Source organism: Tupaia chinensis, unplaced genomic scaffold (genome assembly GCF_000334495.1).
Source record: "Tupaia chinensis unplaced genomic scaffold, TupChi_1.0 Scaffold000272_1, whole genome shotgun sequence".
Taxonomy (NCBI): domain Eukaryota; kingdom Metazoa; phylum Chordata; class Mammalia; order Scandentia; family Tupaiidae; genus Tupaia; species Tupaia belangeri.
This window is the reverse complement of record NW_006159754.1, coordinates 6,379,273-6,385,159: the sequence shown is the minus strand read 5'-3', so window position 1 is coordinate 6,385,159 and position 5,887 is coordinate 6,379,273. Positions and strand designations below refer to the sequence as shown.

Here is a 5,887-nt window from a genome sequence, read left to right as displayed (position 1 = left end):
GGATCGCTTTGTTGAGATCATTGAAGCCTGGAGCTGTCCCTGTTCAGTCTCCCCTCCCTCACCAGCCTATGTAGGAAGCTCACGTGATATAGGAGAAGTTAGGATCAAAGCACTGGGCGGAGGGCTTAGCCATACGGTGAGATTCTCTGAGAAGCTGATCCACACGGGAATGCTCCAAGTTCACGTCCCGAGACCTCCCTGAGTAAGCCAGGCACACATATGTCTATGATCCAGAGTTGGCTGAGGCTGGTGGTGGGCCACAGCATCAGGCCTCTGTTAGGAGTGCTGTCTGTCTATATCTCTTGCTTATGGAAGAAATAAATCAGTGCACTTAAAACAAACAAATAAAAACAGAGAGCCCAGCCAGGGTGGCCTGACTTTCTAAGACTCTATGCTCCACAGGCTGGGACCACATGAGAGACTCAACCTAAAGGCAAGGGATAGTGGCTTATGTCTGTAGGAACCTCAGCAACTCAAAAAGCTGAGGCAGAAGGATCAAGACATGGCAAGACTCTGTCATAAAACAAAACAGAACAGAACAAAACAAAAACACTGAGAAAAGCAGAGAGCGAAGGAGTAGGTGCAAAAGCAAGAGTGAACGTGAGCGAGACAAAGATCTTTGGCCAAACTTAAGACAGGTTTCCGAATTTTCCCTAGACATATCTATGTGCTTCCTTGTACAACCTAACTTTGGCAGAGTCCTGTTAAGTTAGTTTAGCAAGAACCTCCGCCCTGCCAATATCTGATCAGGACTCTCATCTTCTATTTTCCCTCAGGTGAGGTCTGATCACCTTGGCCTTTCTTGAGCAAGAATCCAGTTAGGTCAGTTTAGCCAGTCCTCCTCACCCCGGATGTTTCCTCTTAGCAATTTTCCATCCACTGATCCCTACCCTGCCCCATGGCCATAAATCTCACTTGCCATGCTGTATGTGGTTGGGGTTGAGTCCAATCTCTCTCCCCACTGTGAGATCCTGTTACAGTGGCTTCTTACCTATCTCCATGGCCCTGGAAAAAGTCTTTCTTACCATGCTTTAACAAATATCATTGAATAATTTGTTCTTTAACATGAGAGAAAATGATGACTCTGAATTGCTGGACCCAGTCATGTCTGGTCTTTATCCTTCTCCCATTTTAAGGTGGGAGTCAATGGCTTTTGCCTCAAGTCAGTTTGACTTGGAATTTTGTTATTTGTTCCTAAACATCTTGACCAATACAGATTATAGCCCCCTACGGACTGGTGCTGCTCTCCTCTTCAGGAGTGTTACCTATATTTTAGTAGAGCCCGACCCCCTAGAGCAGTGCCCAGTACATAGCAAATACTTAAGAAATGTATGTTGAGGGGCCGGCAGGTGGTATGGTGGTTAAGGGCACTGGAGTTCCACATGGCTGACCATGGTTCGAGTCTTGGACCTGGTGGCTTGCTTTCTCACTTTCCCTTTCTCTCTCTCTCTCACTATGTCCCTCTCTGGTCAAATTCAAATAAATAAATATAAAAAAAAGTTAAATAAAAAATGATTATTTATAGAAAAAAAGAAATGTATGTTGAGGGGCTGGCAAGCGGTGTGGTGGTTAAGGTGTGGACTCCCACATGGCTGACTATGGTTCAAGTTCTGGACCTGGTGGCTTGCTTTCTTGCTTTCCTTCTCTCTGGAAAAATAACGAAAATAATAATTAATAAAGGGACCAGCAGTTATCATAATGGCTATGTCACTGAACTTCCATGTAGCCCACCATGGTTCAAATCCCAGACCCGGTGGCTTAAACTCATGCCGGGTGCATGTGCATGCATGCCCAAGATCCAGAGAAGAGAATGGAGAAGAAGAGATGGCGGCATGGCCATCCACCCTGGAGGGTGATTTCTTGCTTTCTGTCTCTCTGTCTCTCTCTCTGTCTTTCTGGCGAGCACATGCTCCCTATAGCAAAAACCTCAAAAAAAGTACTTAATAAAGTTAAATAAATAATTATTGTAAAAAATGATTAAGAAATGTATGTTGAAAGAGGAATGAATCCTCCTTGATGTGTTCTTTGCTCATGGTTCACTTGGCTACTTTATCCTTTAATTAGTATAGGGATAATATACATGTCTTTCACTCTTTTGCTAATGAACATAACTCTAGATCATTGCTGGTTAAATCTAAGTATCTTAGATATGGCTGTTTTTTTGCAAGGGGAAGCACCATTTTTGCACAGCTAGGAAAAATTCCTTCTAATACACGGATTCCTAGTGCAGTTTTCTAAACAACCCCCTCCAACAGGCAGCACAGCGGGCTCCCCACAAGGCACATCAATCATCCCACGGCGTATCAGGCACCTCTTACAGGATTTTCTGTGATCCTGCTGTCAGTGCACATTCGCCATCAAGGCAGAGGTGATGTGGAGAAATCTGGCAGCTATTTAGAAGGGAGGCCGGGCAGTGAGGTGCCAGTATAATTAATGGAGTCACTGCGGAGGGAGTGAGCAGCGTGGGGGCTGGGAAGCATGTCTTTCACCAGTCAATGGCATTTTAAGAAAAATCAGTGTTTTCTTTGCCCTTTTACTGCTGGTAGGACGTTAAGTCAAAGGACTGCTGTAAATGGCTTTCTGCGACTACTGTACAGATGGAGGTCCTCCGCCTGGGGAAAGGGAGGATTCCACCCCAGACTTTCCAGCAGGGCAGATTTCAACCTTGATTTGAGCTACCAGCAAAAGCCCTTTCCTCTTAGGAAAGTGGTAAATCCTTACTGAAAGATTAAATTTGTGTGATCAAGAGACCATCCGAGAAGAGTATTTTACTACCATATGGGCATTTGTTTTACCTGCCCGAAGAAATTGTAACCTAGATCTTCTTTTCTCGAATTCTCTTTAACCAGTGAAGGAAAGGAGTATTATTCCTTTTGTTTTTCTACTGACTCTGTGGTAACCATGGAAGGGTTTGTGTAACCTAGAGAGGCTGTTTACTACCCACTGTCTAATCCCTTTGTCATTAGTCCCTCTCATTGTCACAAGCAAGGAAAATAGCTCTATCCTGCTTCCAAAAATTTAGCAATGTAACAATAATGTTTTCTAGTTTTTTAAATTAAAAGAAATTTTTTTAAAGTCAGTGATCTTTCTTTGATTAATAGTGTCTTTTTTTTTTTTTTTTTTTTTTAAGACTTGGGTGGGAGGGGGCAGCAGGTGGTGTGCTGGTTAAGGGCACTGGACTCCCACACGGCCAACTGTGGTTTGAGTCGTGGACCTGACAGTTTGCTTTCTCACTTTCCCTCTCTTTCTATCTGTCTCTCTGTGGTCAAATAAAAAAAAAAAATGATACTAAACAAAATTAAAAAAATAATGATATGTATTTTTTAAAGACTTAAAGGGAAAAGCTACATTAAAAGATAATATAGAGGGCTGGCAGGTGGCATGGTGGTTAAGGGTGCTGGATTCCCACATGGTCAATCGTGGTTCAAGTCTTAGACCTGGCAGCTTGCTTTCTCACTTTCCCTCTCTCTCTTTCTCTCTTTCACTGTCCCTCTCTGATCAAACTAAAATAAATAAATAAATAAAATAAAGTAAAAATAATTCTATAAAAAAGATAACATATACTATGAGCGATTTTCAAAAATTTATGGAAAATGTGTATTAAGAAATAACTGTCTGGGTGGGGGGGGCTAGCAGCTGGCATGATGATTAAGATGCTGGTTTGAGTCCCAGACCTGGTGGCTTGCTTTCTCACTTTCCCTTCCTCTCTCTAGTCAAATTAAAAAATATATGAATAAAGTTAAATAAAATAATTCTTAAAAGAAAAAGAAAGAACTACCTTTAAAAAAAAAGTAACTGCCTGGATTTCACATTTTTTGCACTAATATAAAATTGTACTTGATTTTCATTGTTGGGAACTTTTTGAAATGCCCCTTATGTCCTAAGCATTTAAGAACATGCATCGGTATGAGTCACACAAGCTACAGAACTGTTACCTTTGGGAAGGGCTGGGGGTGAGGAAAAGCAGGAGATGGGGTTGTGGCTGTATCTGTAATGCCTTCTTTAAAAATCAGAGGCTGTGGGGAGCTGGTCTTTTATATAGTATCTGTCCTGTTTTGGGTACATCGCATGATTTAAAAAATGTAAAAGTTCACAGAAGAATGGTATTTGTTTAAAACTACCAACATAAAGAATGTATAGCAAAACAGAGCTTTTTTTTTAATGACCTTTATGTTTGAGTTTATTTTAACATGTGCATTTTTTTTTTTTTTTTCAGATTTGAGAAAGACAAGCACAGGAGGTTGGGAGATGGATAACCTTGGTTGACGAGGGGTTATCTCCGTATGATTTTGTTTGTTTTGTTTTGGGCTTTCCTATTTGCTATGGCAATTACCAGCAAAACAAATCTCCAAAAAGCACGTCTACAAAACAAAAAACAATTTAGAGACAAAGGGTTATCTATTTCATTTTCTATACAATGGGGATTTGTGTGTAGGTATGTAAAAAAAAATCAAGAACAAAAATAAAGAAAGGAATGAAAACTTGGGTAAGTTTCTTTCTATGGAGCCCAAACACCTTATATGTATTTTTTTACAAATTGATTTCTTCCTGGTACCCTAGCAGGAAGAAATCCAAGGGACTATTCCGGTATTTTATTTTCCTTCTGAGAGTCCAGGATTGCTTTTGGGATAAAGTTTCTTCTTGCCCATGGTGCTTTGCTGGGACATTGTAATTGCCTCTGTTGAACTGAATAATACAAATGGGTTGTTTCTATGGTATCGCTAAGTGGGATGAAAAGGTGAAACCCTAGATCTTGCTCTGGGAGGTCACGATGCTACCACCCCCCACACTAACTGTCCATCAAAGCAGAGGGGCAGCCCGGCTGACTCACCAATCTCAGGCACTCATTTGTAACTTCAGAGTAAATTCACGCATGACAAAAGAAAATGACTTTGGTTTATGTTGTCACTAAGCCCAGAAAATCCCTGCCAACCCCATGCTGCCAGCTTTTCTAGGACCTTCTTATTGGAGGAGAATTTTCAACTGTAAGGTGAGTGAGGAGCAGCCTCCCGGGTTCCTCCCAGCCAGGCTTTGAACTAACAATAGAGCAGGTTGAATGAAGGCTGATAAATGCAAATCCTGGAATCCCCGAAACCGGATTCCACCGCGCCTGCCTAGGCCGGCGGCTGTCAGCGTTCCAGCCTCTGCCCACACGGATCACTTCCCACGTCAGTGCGTTCAGTGGGTTCACCGTTTCGTGGATGTTGAGTGCGGGCTCTGGGCAAGCTTTCCCCCGCCCGGGCGGTGCTGTCCTCACGGCAGGTCCGGGGCTGATTCCGGCGGTTCCTAAACTGATGCGATGCCACTGCCCAGGAGTAGATTCGGAAGCGACTGGGGAGGTGTTATTACCTACGCGCTCTCCCTCGACTTTAGCTGCACTTTACTCAACAGCGACTTTTGTTTGACAGCAGGAACAATGTTCTTAGGCTGGTAAAAAAACGGGAGCGAAGGTGGGCGGTTCCGAATTTTCTTTAGTAGTGCTTTGAACACTTTTCACTTTGGTTCAAGCTGTACACGGGTCCCACTCCGGGCGCCCCTCACTTCCAGCTTCCCCACCACCACGGCCGCTCCCGCTACACCCCAAACTGCCTAGCGAGGGGATGTCCCCGGGCTTGGGAACCTGTGAAACTTGTAGAAAGGACTTCATCCCGGTGCTTCTGGCCCTTGCCCCCCCGGGAAGCCCGCAGACCGAGGAGGGCGCGGTCCCGGGTCGGGCTGAGGTCCGCGGAGGCAGCGGGCACTCCCGTCCAGCGTCCGCGGCTCCAGTTCCTGGTTTCCTACGGAGCTGCGGGCGGGGAGGGAGGGCCGAGGGTGAGCGTGAGGATTTGAATGAGAAAGCAGGTTGTGGCGGGGGGGGCCCGCTTCTTTCACCTCGTTTTCGGGGGTT

At 44.2% G+C, this 5,887-nt stretch overlaps 1 long non-coding RNA gene across 1 annotated transcript in view; it reads left to right on the top strand.

Annotated features, from left to right (window-relative positions):
• The window catches only part of LOC106734993 (uncharacterized), a 14,498-nt gene extending 10,045 nt beyond the window's left edge, over positions 1–4,453 (top strand). Inside the window, exon 3 of the long non-coding RNA XR_001370448.2 lies at positions 4,217–4,453. This is a non-coding gene — a long non-coding RNA (uncharacterized LOC106734993). The remainder of the gene's footprint in view (positions 1–4,216) is intronic.
• The last annotated feature ends 1,434 nt before the right edge of the window (positions 4,454–5,887 follow it).